This window comes from Strigops habroptila, chromosome 7 (assembly GCF_004027225.2).
Source record: "Strigops habroptila isolate Jane chromosome 7, bStrHab1.2.pri, whole genome shotgun sequence".
Classification (NCBI taxonomy): Eukaryota; Metazoa; Chordata; class Aves; order Psittaciformes; family Psittacidae; genus Strigops; species Strigops habroptila.
In genome coordinates this window covers 69,273,607-69,295,359 of record NC_044283.2, presented here as the reverse complement: position 1 = coordinate 69,295,359, position 21,753 = coordinate 69,273,607, and the positions used below count along the sequence as shown (strand labels likewise).

Genomic DNA, 21,753 nt, shown 5'->3' with positions numbered 1-21,753 from the left:
TAACTCCTGTCATCTGAGTTCATATTCATCCATTGGTCTAGACTTGAGCTATGTGCTTTTTGAACTATACTATCTCTTTGCTGCAGCTGTACCATGCCTAGTAGAGTGGGAATTAGGCCTATAGGTGCTACTGGAACAAAACTAGATAACAAGGATACTGGAGGAAAAATATTCTGATGTTTCATGAAGCGTAGTGCTTTGCGGTTGATACATGAAAGTGAACTGCTCCCGTGTGCTCTGATTGAATGATTGTCAAATTATGTTTTAAAAAAAAATAAAAAATTAGAGGGCTGTAGGGAACCTACACATCCCTGTAAAAAGAAAAGCTGTACAGAATCCTCAAGAGTCCCATATGCTATATAGCTTAGTGTCTAAGCAATGACAGGTCAATAAGAGAAGACAAACAATATGAAGTAATAGAATTTGTTTGTTTCGGTCATGTTTAACCTTTTTAGCTCTTTAAGTCCTTTATCCTACCCAAAACACATAATCTTTTGACATTTAGCTTAGGTAATATGTAAAATCATGAGAGCTTATCGTGATTTCTAATAAATTGCAGCTCGTTTATCTATAGTATAATTAAAAATGGAGTTTGAACTCTGTTTTTTTATGCTCTTGGTAAGGACATGAATTTGGAGCAAAATTTGCATAATAACATTTGCTTTTGTCGATGTTCAGAGCAGGAATATAATTAAAAAGGTGAAAGGCTTAAGAGATGATGGTGCATAGTGTACTTATTAAAACTCTGATTAAAATAAAATGTCGCAGGAAAAAGAATTAAGCTCCTTTAGTGCTGTATTTTTGATTTTTCTCATTATATGTATGGTGAGCAGATGACTCAACAGTGCTATAAGAGAAAAAGCATCCTAAGCTAGTGCTGCTTGGGCAAACCTATTCAACTGGAGTTTTTAGCAGCTGTTCCCAAGCTTCATTAAGGCTCATTATGAGTTGTCATGTAGTAGAGAACTTATATTTTCAGATGATCTGTGCACAGCAGTAGAGATAAAAGTCTATCTTAAGGCTGCACTAAAAAGAACAGAAGATGGTACATATTAAAAATAGATTACTGAAATTCCCTAATTAGCTAGCATAGACCTTAAAAGCAAAGTACAATCAGTGAGTTTTCAAGAGAGATGGGGGAAAAATGACTCATCTGTGGCTGGACTCTTTGACTCAAGCGTGACGTACTCATTAATAAGGATTATTTATGAATTATCCTTTAATAATGTATGCATACTTAAACACACGTTCATGTGTTTTTATTTCCCCAAAATCTAATGCCTAGCTGGTCTGTTAAGAATTGGCTTCAGATCTGATTTATGTGACAACAAAACGGAAAATGGTAATTTCAGTCTAATTTTTGATTGAAACTGCAAAATATTTGATTCTAAATTGTTACATTCCATGAACTTTAGTCTAAGTAGAACTTCAGATGTGAATGGCTCTGACTTTTGGAGAGGGTAGAATCGGGAAGGACAACAGTAATAACTCAGATCTCAGTTTCACAGCAGTACAAGTTGGTTTCCATGTCTCATTTAGCTTCTTATAGATTACTAATATTTTGTCCTTCCTCTATTTTGAACGGTGAAAACTGTAGGTATTTTGCAGATACTAAATGTGTCTTCCACAACAAAGCTAGGAGGGGAGACGTGGCAGAATCAACAAAGTTATTCTTCATAAAGAGAAATTATCAAGGTGAGAGGGATGGTCACTCTAGAATTTTTATTCCACCTCTTTTCCTTGAGGACATTCTGCAACATGACCATGATGCCACTTACTTGCTTGGAGTGATGATTCATTGTGAAAACCTGAGCTTTTTCTGGGTATGCTATCAACAAGGGAAAGAGCAGGGTACAAATGAAGCAGGAAGTCACAGGACAGACATCTCCTTTCCATTGGCCCTAGGTGGGTTTCCCTCATTCTGAGAGGATTAAGCAGGATCAGATGTCTGAAACTAGAATTTCTGCAAATGCTTCTGCAAGTCTTGCTTGTAATCTGAAGTCTCATTGTTTTGATATTTATGAAGAGGGGAACTGATATTTTCAGTCTATTCTGTTGATGTTAAAAAAAGATCTGGACAATAAACTGCTTTGTATGAAGAATATATATAGGTTTTTATGAACTTGTGATGACAAAAGAAAAAGAAAAATTCCAGATAGTCTGCTGCTGGTCTGCGTCATAGGCATCATTTAGCATCAGCCTAAAAACAAGCGTTTTCAGTCTTGCTGCTATTATTCTGCCTGTAATGCTCAAATGCAACAATACTTATAGCTGGGTTCTGATGGGAATAAGTCTGATATTCATCCTCATAAAACAACTCTTGCTCTTGTTGCAGGTGTTTTTATTGAGATTTTGCAGATATTTCCTAAACTCAGCACTGTGAGTGCCCTTAATGTGTAATGAATGTTATGCAATAAGTAATTTCATTGGCTCTACTGTATGTTCATTTCATAAAACTGGTATGTTATCTGCTATAATAAACAGGTTGCTCTCACTAAGGACAGACAATCTAATTGGCATAATGATGTCTTTCAGGCTAAGACTGAGATGTGCTAGTAGAGCAACTTGCTGTGCTTGTGTGGGTGCCTGCTTGTAATAAAGGCTAATAATAACTAAAGCTATCAGTGTCAGCTTCCTTTACCTGAAAATTCTCCCCAGATTATAAAATTCTGTGAGTCAAATGGGGGAAAAAAATCCCTGAAGTACTCTGTTCCTGCTGTGCAACTAGAAGTGGACACAAACAGGATCTCTTATTTTTGGAAATGATGTGTAATGGAAGGTCTGTATATGAGAAAAATACCTGAAGCAGGTGAATGCTGTGAAGCAGCAACCTCGCCACAAGAGAAAGCTTGTAGATGTTCAAATATGAGACTCCCTCAGGATTCAAAGGGAGACGTGAAAATGCTCTATGTAGAGTGCCTGAAAAGATACCTTTTTAACAAAAAGGTCTGGAGGAGAGAAGTGGAAGCGTCCAGCAGGTAAATACAAAGGGCACAGAAAATAAGAAATCACCAAATCGCAGGATGAGCAATATATAAATAGCATTAGGAAAACTTTTATCAAAGATGAGATGGAGAAAGCTAGAAGGGAGAGAAAAAGAAGAAGAGGGAAAGACAAAACGAACATTTTGTTCTTGGAAATATGTTCAGACAGAAATTGCTTCATTTATAAAGAATCTTCTCCAGGCAGTTAATTAGCTTTGTCAGTCAGCTGTCGTAAACCAGATTATTGAACTGTTTCATATTTGAAATTCTTTAAACTAACATCTTGACATTGCCAGTAGGTGTGTTAATAATCTGAAGACATGAGAAGAATTTATTAGCTTTGGTGTGCCTGTCTGTGAAATGTAGTAGAGAGTTAACTTCATATTATCCAAACACAGCTTGAGCTTTCTCTTGAAAGATTCTAATTGCATTTTGAAAATGCCATTAGCTTACTTTGAGGTGGCAAATAGCAATATCTTTGTGTGGGAGGCTCTGTGTACATAATAATGAATCCTAATGGAGCAAATGGCAGCTTCACGAGTGCCACACTGCTAAAGAGAAGAGTTGAAGGGGGGAAAGAATTTGTATTATTTTCAGCTAGTGGCTTCCAGCATTCTCTTCAATGATTTGAGTGCAAATTTAAGATGTTTTGATTGCTGTCTAAATGCTGAATTGGGCTGAAAGTGTGTTGTAAATCGTTTTATGGGTTTATCTGTTTGGCATATTTTCTTTCTTCTAGTAAATGAGAGTCTTTATTCAAAATAGGGCTATTGATTTCAGCTATACGTTTTTCACAGAAATATCTAAGTACATGTGCAGCATTATTTACTGTTTAAATTTAAGGGCTCTCTTCCTCCACCAGATTGATCAGTCATATGCTCACTGTTTTTCCTTTTGACCATACTCATCACCATACAAATTTATAGTAATAAAAAATATTATCATATGTCTCATGTGAAGTATCCATGCTCTCCAAATTGGAATATGTTAGGTTTTTAATCATTTAAGATTCTAGTGTCCTATCCTATTTCCCTTTTGGACTACTGACTTAGACTTCTGGACAGGCTGGTGCCTGTTTCCTGTGGCTATTGCCAACTGCTTTGAGCTTCAGTCTCTTTGCTAAGTTGGTCCCTGTTTTGTTTAATTTATTAACTTCCACTTGCTGTATTTCATTCTCTTATTCCATTCTGTTCATGCACTCATGTGGTTAATGCTTAGGTCTCGTCTCATCTGTCTCTTAAAGACAAATCCTGCTCAGATCCTGCAGCTGCAAGATGATGCCTCAAATGGCTGCATTCTTCAGGGAATTTAATTCAAATCATGAGATTAACTTGGATCATGATCTACCATGTACGAAGGAATAATTTTCTGAAGTCTTATAATTTGCCCAAGTTTTCCTCCCTTGACTTGCCAGCCAGACTTCTTTTATGCAGTCCAGATTTGCTTTCTACAAGCACACATTACTGGCTCATGTCCAATTTTTCACCTGTCAGTATCCCCAACTCCTCCTCCATAGGGCTGCACTCAATCCATACATCCCTTGGTCTGTATTGATATAGGGGATTGCTCTTATCCAGGTGGAGGACCTTGCACTTGGCTTTCTTGAACTTCCTGAGGTTTGCTTAGACCCAGCCCCGAAGCCTGTCAAGGTCTCTCTGGGTGGCATCCCTTCCCTCTAGCCATCAACTGCACCCCTTGACTTGGTGCCCTCTGCAGACTTGCGGAGGATGCACTCAATCCTAACTATGTCATTAATAAAGACATTGAACAGTACTGATCCCAATACGGACCCTTGAGGGACACCACTTTTTACTGATCTCTATTTGGACACTGAGCCATTAGAAATCTCTAAATCTAGAGTTTGCAAATATTGTCTTGTAAAATAAATGAATGGACTGTTTTATAAGTGATTTCATAGTTGACTGACTTGTTTCCTTCATGTGGGATTTGATGATCTGGGACTTGATGATCTGGCATTCCAGCTGTGTGGGCTAATGCATGGGTGAATTCAGAATGCTATCACCCAAATTAGTAGTCATGAGATGCTTATTGAAAGTTTTTCTTGAAATACCTATATTCTCAGAGTGTCGGCCAACTACTATTTTTCACAGTTATGTAATGAGATCATCACCATGAGATCCTAAAGCATGAGAAAAAAAGGCAGTGTTAGGGACGTGTTTTTCTGTGACCAAGATTTCCTCAGTTCCTGTCTAACAATCCTTGTTATATTTCCAGTGAAATATTTTGTCATACTCTTAACTAGTTTTATAGTGTATGATTCACGAAGAATAACAAGAGTGTAAAAATATTATGAAATTTTCCTCTTCGGTACTCCAACTTTGTCTGGCAGATGGTAGTACTGCCTGTAGAGCATTCTTTACAAAGCAAGCAGTGCATGGCTCTGCCAACTTTACCATGCTGTACTTCATACTCATTTCTGGCCAGCTTGGTACTTCCACGTATAACTAATAGTCTCAGAGGCTCAGCTGTGCATCTAACATTCCAGACTTAAAGCTTTCTTATCATCCATCTTACCTCTACTTATCTTGCATAAGTAGCCTATTCCTATGAGGCAACAATTAAGCTCTCAGTTTCTCTTTTTAATCATCTTTTGACAAGCCACTTATCTCCTATATTTTTCTGAGATTTTTTGTAAAAATTTTTTGTAAAAATTTGTCTTTCTTCCACATTGTTCCCTATGCATATCTGTCTTGTGTCTTGCTTGCAGTAGGAGTTCACTCCTCATTTGCTTTTGAAATTTGATCGAAGAGCTGCTCAGTTCATTGTTATCATTGTTATCACCTTTGTAACTTTTACAGTACTATATATACCATTGATTTTATTTTACCTTGATCAAACTTTATAATTACCAACTATAAGTCTTTAATATTAGAAGATGTGTCTGCACTGAAAATCAAATCTTGAGTATTTTATTTGGAGGAAAAAATAATAAAAATTCCATGGTCTAGAAAATAAATCTTGGAAAGAATACATGTAAAAATAGCTGCAAGAATCACCCATTCATATTTTAGGAAACTTCCTTACAAACTGAAAGCTTGTAATCACAGTGTTGGGAAATAAGGACCACTGATACAACTTCGTCCAATGAATGATCATGCAAATCTCCTTAGAAACTTCAAGGAGTCCAGGATTTTATCCCCTATCTTTTAAAGAGGTTTTCCATATTCTGTGTCACTTTGCATATCAGCCTGGATGATAAATGGTGGCATTATTCCACAGAAAAGTACCCTTGAATTTCTTCCTCTGGCTAGAATTTTAAAGAAAGATTAAGATAAAAAGAATTTTTAGGCCTCACTTTGCAAAGCTGCCTGGAGGGTTGATTGCCTAAGTTTAATGTAAATCATTTTGAAAAGCTCGGTCTCTCTCTCTTTCTCTCTTTTCTTTGTCCTTGTGACTATAGAAATACTGGTTGCTGTTATTACTGATTTATTTGTAGTAGCACCAGACCTGCCGTAAAATGAGGGGTCATGCAATTTGCTCACTTCTCACTAAGCTTGCTTGCTGCTACAGTCTGAAGCAAGCAAGCTGTTCTCCCTCTCACTTGCAGGGTTTCCTGGCAGAATCTGAAGGAAGAATGGGCACCATCAGTTAAGATGAAATAAACAGCCCCCCCAGATCAAAACCCAGAGCCCACAGTTTCCCCCATCAAATCCAAAGAAGCCCCAGAAGATGAGGGCTGCCTTTTTATGATCTATGAGTGGGTTTTTTCCCCCTGATTTTAACTTCATAAGATAGTGTTAATTACTTTAAAAAAGTAATAATTATCACTAATAATAAACACTAATCCAGTAATGCATTAATTAATTGCACTTTGTTGCCTAAGGTCAATTCTTTGTGAATCATTTTGATTTGTGTGAGTTCTTGGACTTCAATGGTTAGCTTGGTTTTCTGCCAGGACGAAACACTTCAAAAATATTTTTTTTTTTATTAGCTACTTTGGTAGTATGATCCCAAGTATAGTATATATTACGGTAATACCTAATGCATATCACTTTTGTAGTCAAAATGGGTAAACTTTGCCAATGTATGTCAACCCCCTCTCTTTTTAAGAGGTAGATACTAAAAGCAGTTTAATTTAAACATGAATTCCTCACGTGAGAACTTCATGCTGTGAGTAGTATCCAAAGCCTCTTAACTTGAACAGAACACACAGTGATTTGAAAATAATGGTGAACAAGAATCTTAATAACTTTCAGGACCCACTATGCTTTGACACATTGATTGGTCATTAGCAAACTTTTTTATACTTTTCCATTATATGCTAAATGGATGTGATAAAATTACAAAAAGAGAAAATATTTGATTAGGAAATTGCATCTGAATTTATTAAAAATGCTGTTAAATTTCAAGCCATTTCTAAGTTGTCCTATATTAATTTTTCTGAGAAAGTGTATAATTTTGAATATTCTTTATTAAAAATAGTCTTTTTGTTCAGAAACAGCACCAAATCTTTCCAAAAGGTCTCCCTCTGTTTATATTAAAAAAAAAATCTAATATTTTTTTGGTTACTTTCAGCTCTGAACTTGCACAAATTTGGAGAAATATGACAAGATCTGGGTGCTTAAAACTTCTTCTAACTATTGCAAATCACACATTTTGCTTTTAGTAGTAGATTAATGCTATATTATTTTATACTGGTGAATGGGAAAGCTATCCCTACTTGAGACAGTGTATGAACCTAGATGCCTGCAGCCTGCCAGCAGAATTGAGAGTAGCTGCCAACAATGGATCCCCAAGGTTCCTGGCCTGTGGAGTATTAGAGCTGCACCTCCTATAAGCCCAGGCTATTCTAGCTGTCTGTTACCTGCATCCTTTGTGGGCAAGGGACTTAATTTACCCTGTTTGTTTTGGTTTAATTTGACAAAAGGATGCTTTGCTTCAGGACAAGTTTCTGACCATATTGTATATTTCTTTTTATAACTGCCTTGGTATAATATCGTTGCAACGAAAATTACACTAAAGCATTATTATATCACCAAAATATGGTGACATCTTTCTTATGGATACTTTTGCTAAAGGTTTAAAAATGCAAAATCCTTGAAGGCCTACAGAGCGTTTGGACATTTATTATTTTTCTTATCTTGAAAAAAAGAGTAGGAGAGATTCCTTCTTACTCTAGAGGCTGTTGAATTATGTTTGTGCTGTTTCATTCAAAATGGTCACTGAGGCTTACAAAGCCAATTGGTATCATTAATAAGGAAAGAGCAAATACTACGGTTGATTAGCTTTTCTGGAAATACTTTTAAATCATCCTTATATCTTGTATTTTTTCATTCATTTAAATAGAATTTCATGTGGTGTGAAACATTTGTACCTACGCTTTCGCAGGTACTTTGTGTGTACTTGGTACTTTAGGTAAAGGACCCGGTTTTGGTTTTACGCCTTCAGGTTGTGATGAGCTTTCAGACTGCTTATAAGAGTTGTCGAAGTCTAATGTATGCTGTCATCAAAGTAATGTACTGTGTCTGTTAAACTTGTCTTAGAGACATTAGTTTTGTTTCATGGTTTGTGTGTGGAAACACAGATGAGGAATGAATTTTGAAAGCAGATGTGTTATATACTGTAACATTAATCAGTCTGAGAAACTAGTGAAGTTCATGTTCTTTTCATCCAGGTTGTTTCTGTTGGGAGGAGAATTTGGTGATGAGGGCTGGTGCTTTTGCAACTCCTTATCAGAAGAATGTAAACACATAGGATTTAACTGACCTGAAAGCTACCAGCTCTTGTTTAAAAAGTTACTGATCCCCTGGCAGGAGTGTCTGGTGGCTTTCTTGCAGCTTGATGTTTCCATTGCCCCCCAATTGGTGAAGCGTCTTCAGCTCCTTTCAGTTGGTTTGGAAGTGCAGGCAAGTGTAACTCAGCTTTGTGCTTGCATTCTGGTTTGGTTTTGGTACTTCCAATTCATCACTGTACTTTGTTGCGGAAGGTAGATCCTGTGTCCATCAGTGTTTGGTGCTTGTGTGTAAATTAAGAGCATGCTTCCTAGGAGCCACTACTCTACAACAGCTTATTACACTCCAGTTGAGTGAGTCTAGTGAGTCATGATGAACTAGGATGTTAATCTACAATTTCCCCTAGATTTTAAACATAAACATAACCATGTGAATGAGTGATGCTGAAGAAGTTCAGTGAACAAGGACAGAAAAAGAGAACACTGCAGTGGATCAGAATGTATTCTCTGACTCAGCATGGAATTTGAAGATTGTAATTTATCACTTGGAGAACAAAACCAGCTGATACAGGCAAATAATGTTGTGTTGTTTGCCTTTTATTTTAAAAAATGCTTTAAAAAATACTTTTTATCCTGTTTGATAGCTTAGAAAACCTACATATTTTAAGTTGCACATATTCCTTAAATAGAGTGAGGTACAGAGGGAAATACAGATATATTTTTGAGGACAGTGCCAGTTACAGAACTGGTGAAATTTCAGAGCACCAGGTACTGAACAGCAGTTGTAATAACTTGAAGTATAAAGTAGGTTCCAAGTGTATGGATGGACTATAATATAGGTATTAGAAATATTTTTAAATGCATAATAATATACATAATATTAACATATATATTTTCAAACCCATATTTAAAAGTCCATACATATATATACACACACATGTCATATAAAAATGAGTTTTCAGGTTTTTATGGAGAGGGAGCAACTGAGGGAGAAAACAAGAGACAGTTTATCTGTACTGTAGAGAAAATATTCATGTTTTTATGTGTATGGAGAAGAAGGGCTGAAAAGTCACAGAAAAGGAAAACAGAGAGCCTACAAAGTTTGGAAAAGTGTTTGAACTAAATCACTATTTGTTTTGACATTTGATGTGAGCAAAAAATGTTGGAATGGCTCAACTGCTTTAAGGATAGAAAGTAAAAGGATAAAAGTTATTGATTAATAGTGGGCATAAATGACAGGTCACTTATGAACCATGCAGATCAATATTAAGTGCAGGCTTTTCATTAATTCTGTGTCTAAATGACTTAGTGGCAAATTTCAAAAGTGGTTTATTCTTCAGTAAGACTAAACAGGAGGTCTGGTTGGTCTCCACATCTGAACGTTTAGTCTAATTTACATGTTTTTTAGAGATCTGAATTTGAGCAACACTTCCAAAGCAGAGGGTGTTACAGGGAAGGCAAGGCTTTCCAGCAGCATTCAGTTGAGGAGAGGTCTGACTTTAGGTTGAGGCATTAAAGCAGGCTCAATCTGCAGGGTTGCAAAATACCTGTCGGAGCTGTGCCTGAGCCAATCTGTCAGAGTCCTACCAGATTGCTCCTGTAAGTGGTCTGTGCTGGGGGCTCTGACCCTTACAAACTTACATGAAGGAACTGCATGTCTGTTTCACTTCAGCACTCTCAGTAAACATTTTGTCTCCATGTCATTGTGTGACTGGCTTTATTGATTGGGTAGAAAAAGCTGGCTTGGCAAGCTGGGCGCTGAGGTAGGTCTGGAGAGATCTGGCACAGTTGCCTGGCTCAGATGGGGATCCTTTCTTCCTTTCAAGACATTGGCAAATCGCTTGATCTGTGCCAGCTCCCCACGTGCAATCTGCAGAGAAAAGGCTGCTAACCTTGAAATCCGCCTAAGTCTGGAATGGAGCTTCTACATGGAGTAAAATCAACAACCTCCTAACCCAATCTGCTTTGAAGGTGGAGGGAGAGCATATATGAAAGCAGTATGATTTCCTTTCTTATATTGTAGGCAATAACTGAAAATTTATCTCCCTATGATGTCAGAGACCCATTTTTAAACAACTGTTCTAATAGATTTTTTTGTACATAAAACTACTTGCAGTTTATGTTTCAGAAACAGCCAGTAAAGTAGCTGTTTCAGTGAAAATTCATACCAGCACAAGTGTACCCTTCTTGCAAGCTTATTGGCCAGATTAAATAGCATATATCCAAATCAGTTTCCGTAGACAACAGTACAACAGTCCATAGATAAAGTATATTCCTGCAAATCTTTTACTGACTGATTCAAAAACCAAAATGTTGAAAATAATGTGTCTCTTAACAGCTTTTTTAAATAGTAAAAGTGTATGGCTCTGGAAAATGGTGATTTGCATTTTCCTGGTCTTTTTGATATAGATGTTAACTAAAAACTATTAATCAATCCTCTGTAATTGTATGAAAAAGGTTTGTGGTACCAGAACTTAATGAGCTAGATGGAGATTTTCAATGCCAGTTTCATTCTAATTCCATAAGAGGAATCTTTTTTTTCTCTTGTTTCAAAAAGGAGGAACAAATGATAGAGAAGGATAGGTAATAGGGAAGGAAGAAAATATTTAGAATTCAGGTACTTCATTTCTCTATCCATCCCTCTTATTTCTCCTTGTGATTATTTTAGAACCAGAAAATAATCAGTGAAGGACGATCACATGTCATCAAATTGAAACTTACTGTGTTATCCTTCTGTGCTGCTAAACTCGACAGTAACTTAGCATGTCATGATGCTGCAGGCTGTCACTTCAGTCTTGCATATACAGACTGACCATATTTTCTGTATAGTGCAAAAACCCCAACAGTTACTGAAATGTGCTACTAGCGCTAGTAGTCAAGGCCAGTGATATCTGTGTCTCTGTACTCAGATTGTCGTTTCGTAAGGAACACTTTAGCTGCTGTAAACTGGGCTTTAAACCTTATGTCATAGCTCTAAACTTTATTCTGCTTCTCTTGATATTGTGTGTGTATATATGTATCATGCAATACATTTGAGTTCTTTCACAGTTGTATCTGTGAATTAAACTCCAGACAATTTTTTCTGAACTCATTTTAATTTTGATTTGGCCAATGTAGCTGGCCAGTAGACTTGGAATAAATGGTCTCAAAATGACACGGGACTGAAGGCTTCCAGTTGTCATTACTGCTTACAGAAATAAAGGCTGCAGGCTGCTGTGAACTGGCAAGGAAGACTGCAAGTTTGGGAATTGTTCCTCAGCTTTTGTCAGTTGGCAGTGCTCTGCTGACTGTAGAGCTACACTCGTATAAATTAGCGGGATAACAATCTTTGAGGGGTAGTCATGCCCTTTGTATCTGCATATGCAGATCACTCACCATGCCACTGATCAGGCACAGCAATTTTGGAGTCACTGCTTGTCTTTGTGCATGCGAGAAAATGCACTGGCTCTAGTGTAAGAGTGTCAAGATGATATGTGTCTGTGGAAGAATAAGTGGTGATGGAAGCACTGTCATCCTGTCAGGGTGGTCAGATTGTCAAATGTTTTATGTTGTGTTTGCACACCATTCCCATGCTTACTGCAAAAACCAAGGCTTTCCACACAATAGCTTTATGTGGCTTCAAAATGGGCTTAAGTAAAGGTAGCACTTGATTAAAAACTGGCTTTATATTTTTTTTTTCAAGGGTGTTTTCAATGGATATCTTAAATTTCCTTTTCTTTGTGCAGGCTCACATTTCAGCTACGTTAACCCTAGGTAAAGCTTTAAAATCTGCTTCAGAAGGCTTTGTGGCAATCTCACTTAACCTAGAAGCAATATTGGTATCTTTCTTATTAAGCACTCTGTAAAAATTTTTCATTTTTTTAATGAGGCTCCCCACCATTATTCAAGCAACAAAATATGCGCTTTTGGTCATGTTGTTTTACTTCTCTCCCTGCATGCTGCTTTTTAAGGTGGGATACTTGCTGTGCTGAGAGCTAAACCTAAGCTAAGTGCTTGCAAAGACACTTAACCTTCTTCATCTTCCTTCAAAATTCCATTTAGGAGAACTGTATTTTTTTTTGAAGCTATAGTTAATTTTTTGGGAGGTGTGTGCTGAGGGACATGCCTGCATACCTAAACAGGTAATGCAAGAAAACCAAAGAAAGATTTTTCTATGAAGTCCCTGGACTACCCTGGAAAAAGTATTTGACCATTAAGCTTCTGGCAAATGTAGTATTACTGGTGATGAACAAAACCCTGAGGCACTTTGGTGTTAATGAAATTGAAGAAGCACCTTGTGACTCCAGCTTTAATCACTGGAATGTGTAACAAAATTAACTGCGGTGAATCTGTGATCAATGTCAAGATAAAAAGCAAGTTTTGCATAGGAAGAACTCTATAAAATTATACGTTGTAAAATGGAGCCATAGTACGAATTCATCAAGTTTCGTAGAATTTGAACACATGTGTTTTTCTTGCTAGTATTATTCCTGAAAGAAGGAGAAAATACTTTTCTTTTTCCCCTTTCTTTATTCTGAGAAGACTATAAACATGGGGGGGGAGGGAGGGGGATGTGAAAATCTTTCTAACTTGTACATTGCAGTGCTAAGAAACATATCCATGTCACATACACATAGCTATGGAATAGCTTCTAGTCTGCAGCATGTGTGATTGCAGAACATGCTGTTTCCAGCATGCAAAACCAAATACTAAGTTCAGCATTTACAAGGCACTCAGCTGTTGGTTCCACCTTAAACACTGAATCACGGTGTGTATATCTACTCTTCTTGGGTAGTTGAAATCAAACTTTGAGGCTGGTTGCTGTGCTTAAGGACTTACACCTAGACAAACCCATGGTGTTCTTTCTTTTAAGGTTCTCCAGTTCTAAATTCATTCTAACATTTTTTAGGTGATTTAACAGATTATTGGAAAGGCTGTATGTGTAAGGATGAGTGTTTGGGAACATCTGTGATTGCTGAAAAGAACCCTAACAATTTCAAAATTCAATTCAAAACTGTAAATATATTTGAAAAAAGGACAAACAAAAATAAATCATCTTGAATTTACATAACTCTTTACTGTGAGGGTGGTGAGGCACTGGAATGGGTTGCCCAAGGAAGTTGTGAATGCTTCATCCCTGGCAGTGTTCAAGGCCAGGTTGGATGGAGTCTTGGGTGGCATGGTTTAGTGCAAGGTGTCCCTGGCCACGGCAAGGAGGTTGGAACTAGATGATCTTAAGGTCCTTTCCAACCCTAGGTATTCTATGATTCTAATTGCATGAGGTTAGGACTTGAGGATTCGAGAAACACAGCAGAATTGGGTGTGGGATATATATATATATGTATAAAGAAAAAGTGTTAACAACACTGCATTTAGGCTTTTTTGTGTTGCAGGGAGTACTTGGAATAGTTACTGTTGTAGGAGCTTCACAGACCAAAGCAAAATGTATGCTTAATTCTTGCCATACTTATGGGCATTTTAATATTGTTTAGTAGAAAACTGACAGAAGCTCTGAATGTAAGTACTAAGCTACAATCAAGGAAGAAGTGAGTTCAGCATACTGAAGAAAAATAAATGGTTAATATTAGCTTCAATTCATGTTGCAGAACAAAGCCTTTCCAGATGAGTTGAGGGTGAAAAAATCAAACAGTTGAGGGTGATGGCTGATCTTATTTCAGTTAAAAGTATCAGTAAATTAGAAAGTGAATACTTGTTTGTTGTACATTGGTGAAGCAGGTTGAACAGCAGTGAAAAACACTTTGCAAGGGGGGGAAAATCCAGAAGAGACTTAAGAACAGCAGCGCCAAAGATGACCTGGATGATGAGTGGTGCTCTTGGTCCTAAAATCCTGATGGGCAAGGGAAATGCACCAGCAATATCTTCACCTGAGTTGGGAGGTCCTGAGGATGCAGATACCTGTTGATTGCTTGGGTACATGCACATGTCAAATCTTACTGAAAGTATTATCCCATGTGTTGAAATTAAAACGTGCTTTGCTAGATGACTGGGCAATGATGTGTGTGTGATGGCGTGTGCTGCTTTGAAGTCTGTACATGTTACAAAGATGCTTCAATACAATTGCACTGAGATGAGGCTGGTGTTAAGCACTTCCTTATTTGCTTCCCTGAACCAAGTTCCAGCTGGTACTTCACGTTAAAAGCTTTCTAGCTGGTTAAAAATTTGGATGTGATCTCTGACCTATCTTTGTGCATGGCAGTCTTTTTCTTTTCTGTATTCTTTCATGCTGTCAGGAGGCAAAATCCACATTTTCCACAGGACTTAGGTAAAGGTAAGCAAGAAAGTGAGAGGAGCCAAAATATGACCATCCGTTTGGAAATGCCAGATGTGAAAACAAGGTCGTGATGTTTACTCAAAGGATTTCACAGGAGGCTGAGGAAGTTGGAGCTGTTCAGCCTGGAGAAGAAAAGGCTGCATGGAGACCTCACAGCAGCCTTCCAGTATCTGAAGGGGGCCTATAAGGATGCTGGGGAGGGACTCCTCCTTAGGGACTGTAGTGGTAGGACAAGGGGTAATGGCTTCAAACTTAAACAGGGGAAGTTTAGGTTAGATATAAGGAAGAAGTTCTTTACAGTGAGGGTGGTGAGGCACTGGAATGAGTTGCCCAAGGAAGTTGTGAATGCTCCATCCCTGGCGGTGTTCAAGGCCAGGTTGGACAGAGCCTTGGGCCACATGGTCTAGTGCGAGGTGTCCCTGCCCATTGCAGGGGGGTTGGAACTAGATGATCTTAAGGTCTTTTCCAGCCCTTACTATTCTATGATTCTATGATTTTCTTCTAGCCAAAAGACACTAGTGCTTACAAGGCTAGATGTCCCAGCAGCATATGATCAGAATTTCTGATGGCATTTGAGTGTCCCTTCTAGACCTAAAAATTTTAATGCTGGTTCTGTGTCATAAAACTTAAATGAGAGCTTCTGATTCTTTCAGGGTGCCAAAAATATTTTGTAAGCAGTGTTTTGCAATAGAGAGCCTGGGCTCCTGGAATATTGGGAAGAGTTATTGTTAGACAACAGTCTCTTTCAAAGCGAACCTAGAAAGAGGATATAGCAAAAATGGAAGAAACGTGAACTGCCTTCTAAATAAATGAACTTTGTCATATTAAAGAAGAAGTGGTGGAAGTGAGACAAAACGCCATAAAACGGAGGTCTAGGGCTTATGCCATGGTGCATGGAATCAATACTAGATGAATGGGAAACTGTGTGTTCAAATACATACTAGCCTTTGGTTTCAAGTTCATGAATTTGATGCATTTGAAAAGTTAACTTCTTAATTTGGCAAAATGCCCAAAGTTTTTTGCTGCTTTGTTCTCTTCTCACAAAGCAAATTCTCTTCATTATTTTAACTTCGATTGCAAAAGTAGAAAGATCTCATTTAATAGATGCTTGCTGATATATTTAGGTTACTATCCTGGTAAGCTCAGTTAGGAATCAGTCTAAATTAAAGTACTAAAATCATAGTTTATAACTGTAGCTGGTTTGAAAACCAGTAGGATAATGCCTGAGTATTTCTTAAACCTTTTTTCTCTTTTTCTGCTTAAGAATGTAGTATGATTATTTGTTAACACATTCAAAGCAATTAGTATACATGTTCACAGGTTTTAATGAAAATTTCAACATTTAAAACAGTTCTGGCTAGCAAAAGACCTTCCTCTCTTATTGAAAAGGAATGCAAAAATGTTTTTGTGAGTATTTGAAATGAAAGGAAATGTTTGGGTTTTTTTCTTTATGTTAGAGTTTTGTACAGATGGCAGGAGAACCTTAAGTAGCTTCAGGTTGTTCCTTGGTATATCAAAACCCCATTACATGTGCTTATTTTCAAGGAAGCAAGTTTTTAAGTGAAGAACTGTGGGGTTTTTTTGTTTTGTTTTGGTTTTTGTTCCCCTGACTTTAAATATGCTTATAGTTTTTGAAAAGTGAAGAATTTAATTTCTTGCATAGTGTGATTGAAACAGTGCATATGCTCAAGTGTTTTGCTAATTTAGGGTAAAACCACATACAGACAGTAGCTTGTGGTGTTTATTAAAAAGAAGTTACCAAAGTAGTTACTTATACATTTATCTGAGAATAATGCAAATAATAAGAGAAAATGAAACTCAGAACTATTAAGGGAGGGTGGGGCAGGGGCAGTGTCTCACTAAAAGAGGTAACTGGGATGTATATGGGGATTTATGCATATCTATATCTATTAAAACAAAGAAAATGACTTACAAGTTGAATTGTGAATAATTACCAGACAAATATACAGTAGGGAGAAATTAATAGGTTTTTGATTTTCAAAAAGTCTCAGAATATTATGTAGGTTCCAGAGGATTGCAAATAAGATAATGCTGTGCTGTATTTAATATGGGTAAATTCAATGACCAGGATAATTATAGGCTTGTCAGACCAATATTAATCCAGAGAAGATGATGAAGAGCCTGATACAAGACTCAATTAATACAAAATTAAAAAGTTATAAGATAATTAATGCCAATTGGCATGCATTTATAGAGAATAGATTTTTTTTTTTTCTTTAAACTCACTATTGCTTCTGATGAGATAACATATTGGGTTTGTAACTGTACTGTTATTAATGCAATGGAAGTATTTAGAGTGTTTGACTTGCTACCATCTGGCATTTCAGCTAAGAAAATAAGCAAACGTACAGTCAACTAGTGCATATTAAATGGATGGAAAATAGTAATTGATAGGGCTCAAAATGTGGTTATAAATTGGAAATCATAGCAATGAAGTGGAAGAAAAATGAATTCTTCATTGGAAAAGGCCTGTAAACACAAATGACTGAGGTAATGTTAAATCTTTAGGAGGAGAAAACAGAGAACAGTTTGATTCATGATGATCATGTGCAAAGTTATGTATTTGGAAATAGTGAATTGACTATCCGTGGTTGGGCTTGGTAGTGACTCTGAAAAGTTGTGTCTTCATAATACATGTGCACTGTGTCTGTCTGCCTGTCTGCCATAATATCACTAGGTCATCTTCAAGAAGCAGCCCAAGTCTGTAGCCTAGCAGGTAGGAAAGCTGAGAAAATACATCTGGGTTTCCAGTTTTTTTGCCCTTAAGAAGTGGCAGTCCATCATCTGTGCCCTGCTGCTGGTCTGGCTCCTGCAGTTGCTGAGGACAGGGTGCAGCCTTGCTGCACTCTGACAGACACTGTCCTTTAGGTATCTGTTTTCTATCCAAAGAGCAGATGCTGAACTCCTTCTGCCTTGTCCTTGGATTTTAATTGGTCTTCCACACAAGCTGATTAGCTCTTGCTGGTTTTGAGTGTGCATGTAAGACATAAATACCTTGGATACCTAATGTTAAAAGTCAAATGGGGAAACAAGATATCTGGGCATGTTCTTGGTGCTACAGGTTAGGTGGAGAAGTGATTCAGAGCGGCTGTACAGAGAAGGACTTGGGGGTGTTGGTTGAAGAGAAACTGAACATGAGCCGGCAGTGTGCGCTTGAGCCCAGAAACCAACCATATCCTGGGCTGCATCAAAAGAAGTGTGACCGGCAGGTTGAAGGAAGTGATCCTGCCCCTCTGCTCTGCTCTTGTGAGACCTCACTTGGAGTACTGTGTACAGTTCTGGTGTTCTCAACATAGGAAGGACATGGAGCTGTTGGAGCAAGTCCAGAGGAGGGCCACAAGGATGATAAGAGGGCTGGAGCACCTCCTGTATGAAGACAGGCTAAAGTTGGGGCTGTTCAGCCTGGAGAAGAGAAGGCTGCATGGAGACCTCATAGCAGCCTTCCAGTATCTGAAGGGGACCTACATGGATGCTGGAGAGGGACTCTTCATCAGGGACTGTAGCGATAGGACATGGGGTAATGGGTTTAAACTTAAACAGGGGAAGTTCAAGGTAGATATAAGGAAGAAGTTCTTTACTGTGAGGGTGGTGAGGCACTGGAACAGGCTGCCCAAAGAAGCTGTAAATGCTCCATCTCTGGCAGTGTTCAAGGCCAGGTTGGACAGAGCCTTGGACGACATGGTCTAGTGTGAGGCGTCCCTGCCCATGGGGTCCTTTCCAACCCAAACCATTCTAGGATTGTATGATATATAGTTCATTTCAGGCTGAGCACTCTGGGAAGCAGAGATATTTCCCAGTTTAAAAGGAAGACTGATTTCATATGCAAACTAGGGGAATAATGAGCCATCCAGGAAAAAGAAAATCAAAATGAAGGGAAATGTGGATAATGACTTTCAATTGAAAAACAGTTGGACTGAAAAAAGACATGGGTAATTTGATAGTACATTGTAGTGAGATGTTGGAGTGGAGCATGCTCCTCTGAAAAGAAAGATGTGTTCAAGATTAAACAGCTGAATAGATGTCAATGAAATATTTTCTTTAGTAAAAGTGAAATCTAGTTTGCCTTGTTTTAAAATCTAATTTATTTAAAACCTATGTTATTTAAAACCTCATTGCCCTGTTTTCTAGATTCCATTTTGTAACAGAATGGCTTCTATCCAGGGATGGATCTCTGCTTTATTAGAGAGATGCATAAAGATATTATTATCTCTGGGGGAAGAAAGATATGTGCACAAAGAGTGTGTTTATGGTAAGTATGCTTCATCACAAAATAAAATCTTTACACACAGTGCCCACTGTAAAATTGCATGGTAAATGAAATGCTCTTTGTAAGAAGACGTTCCACCCCATCATCCCCCATGTAAACATAACACAAGTGGAAACTGGTGGTAAGTCTATAATCACCAAATCTAGTATGTGTGTATACATCTGTATGTATATGAGTGATTAAAAAATGTTTGGGAAGACAGTAAACTTACATCCTGTATTATGCTTGGGCTTCTTAACTGAAGCTTAAGTGTTTGATTTTGCCCTCTCTAAATACTAGCTTAAAAAGGAGATGAGAGAGAAAGAAAACCAAAACTGAAATGGGGAAAAAAGGCGTCACAAATATTCCTTCAAAAGGAAGAAACTTCCCTAAATTCCTGAACTGTCAAGGCTGACCTCACTAGCTGCTGATTGCTTTCTGTTTATCATTGCTCCTGACTGAAAACAAAAATCTGCTCTAACCACTTACATATTTCTGCTGTTGTCATTTAGGTCATAACCTTGTAGCAGCAAACTTCACAGACTATTTGCCTTATGTAGGAGAGGAGGCATGATAAATAGGAGTTTCAAATTTTCCTTTTTTAACTTGTCTAAGTGGTTGTCTTTTGCAAGAAAAGATGAATAGAAATTCATAAGTTATGTTTTATGTCAGTTTATTACATTTGAGAATCTCTTCCTTGCCCTATTGCTTGTATATAGAGACTGAGCACTTCTAATCACATCTATTGCCTGTCTCTGAATTAATCAGTTATCATCTGTTCCTTTTAAAATGAAGAATCTTGAAGTGAACACAATATGCCACTTGAGTATAAATTTGATTTCTATGATGACTTTATACTATCTTTCACCTTATTCTATTCCCTTTCTTATGTAAAATAGCAGTGTATTACTTTTTTGACTGTTACAGTACATTGAACAGTATTACAGTAGTTTCGGAAGTGTTTCATTTGGGATTCAGACATTTCCAGAGCTCAATGTGTCTTTAATGTGTTAATGATTCATGTGTAAATGCTAGTTTATAATATCTGCTTCGCTACAACTGGTTTTCTATTATTTCCTCAGCAAAGTCATTGTCAATACCCTTTTCAGTATCTGGAGGGTGCATGAAGTATCTCATAATAACTTTATTTCATGCAGTAAACATAATTTTATGGATGGGCTTTTCTCCTTGTGTGCTCAAAGTCCTCTGAGAAATCCCACAGGCAAAATTTTTGGACCCATGCTGTTCTGTTTGTGTATTAGTTTACAGTTGCCTTAGTGCAGAAATACAACTCCAGCTACCTATTTGGGGTGATGACACACAGGTTCTTTTTTCCATTTGAGCTGACACCAGGGAAGCAATTTGTGGTTTGATTAAGTGCCTACCATGACTTTCAGGCTGGTTGCTTGGTGATGATGACCTGTACTTAAATTGTGAGGAACTGGAGTTGATTTTCAGCTGGCACCCACTGCCTTCTGAACGAGACTCTGGACTCTGTGCCTGGAGAAGCCCGCTATTACGGTGCAGGGCCTTTTAGATGTTTGTGGTTCCTAATTTGCTTTCAGTTATCTTCCTATTTGAGCAGATGAACCTGGGCTTCTCTTTTGTAGGTCTCTAATGGGGTTAATAGGAGGGTGAACTTGGGCAGTTGTGCCTCTAAGCCTGTGAGAGATGTGAGACTTGGAGGGAGGAATTTGAAAAAGGGAAAGCAAAAAGCAGGTGGGAGCAGATCTGTAGCTCCTGCTGATGGAAATGTTCTCTAGATCAGCCACTGCCTTCCTGAAGCAAAGCATTGGTACTGAGTCAGCAGGTGGAGCCTTCTTCCTTAGAGATTTGTCCAAAAAAAGAGGATTTTTTTTTGTGACCTGATGCTTTGGTTTCTTATGCCCTAGGGTACTCCTGAACAGGTGGGCTTGCTTGGGTTCTGCAGGAGAGCGAGACCGACAAAGGAATCTTTTCAACTGGCTAGCTGGAGGTCACACACTAGAATTTCCATTAATGCTACACTCTGTTAACTCTGTAGTTGAAGCCTGGGAAGAAAACTTCAAATAAATCCACAAAGGAGTTCATGAAAGTTGAAAAGCCAGTGATAGAAGTAATCTAATAAAGATTTACGTTTTCCTCTTGTTCAAATGTCATCTTTGGAATTTGCTGAAAAATCAGCTACTTTATCTGTACTAAACATTTTCCCCTCTGTACTGGAATTTTTAACTTTTACATTGTGCTTGAGGATATTTAGGGATTATTTTTTTAGGAGTATTAAACAGTTGTTACCATAATATTACATAAAAACATGTCACAAGATACAGCATGATTTCTTCTGAGGCATACATAATACAATGTTTATAAAGCCTTTTAAGGAAAGAAATCTACTGATTGCATTCTATAGCTGTGAAATGTCTTGCATAAAATACCATAAACATGAAAACCTCTGCTTCCATTCAAAGATGCTAATGTAGGCAGTTGCCTCTAGTGAGAGACACAACTATGCCACTGGCACAAATACTATGCTTATAAGTCTTAAAAGCATATTTTGAGA

The 21,753-nt window shown here is 37.7% G+C and overlaps 1 long non-coding RNA gene across 1 annotated transcript in view; it reads left to right on the top strand.

Annotated features, from left to right (window-relative positions):
* LOC115610997 overlaps window positions 1–21,513 on the top strand; it is a 45,446-nt gene extending 23,933 nt beyond the window's left edge. The window contains exons 3-4 of the long non-coding RNA XR_003992424.1: window positions 19,097–19,217; window positions 21,107–21,513. This is a non-coding gene — a long non-coding RNA (uncharacterized LOC115610997). The remainder of the gene's footprint in view (window positions 1–19,096; window positions 19,218–21,106) is intronic.
* The last annotated feature ends 240 nt before the right edge of the window (window positions 21,514–21,753 follow it).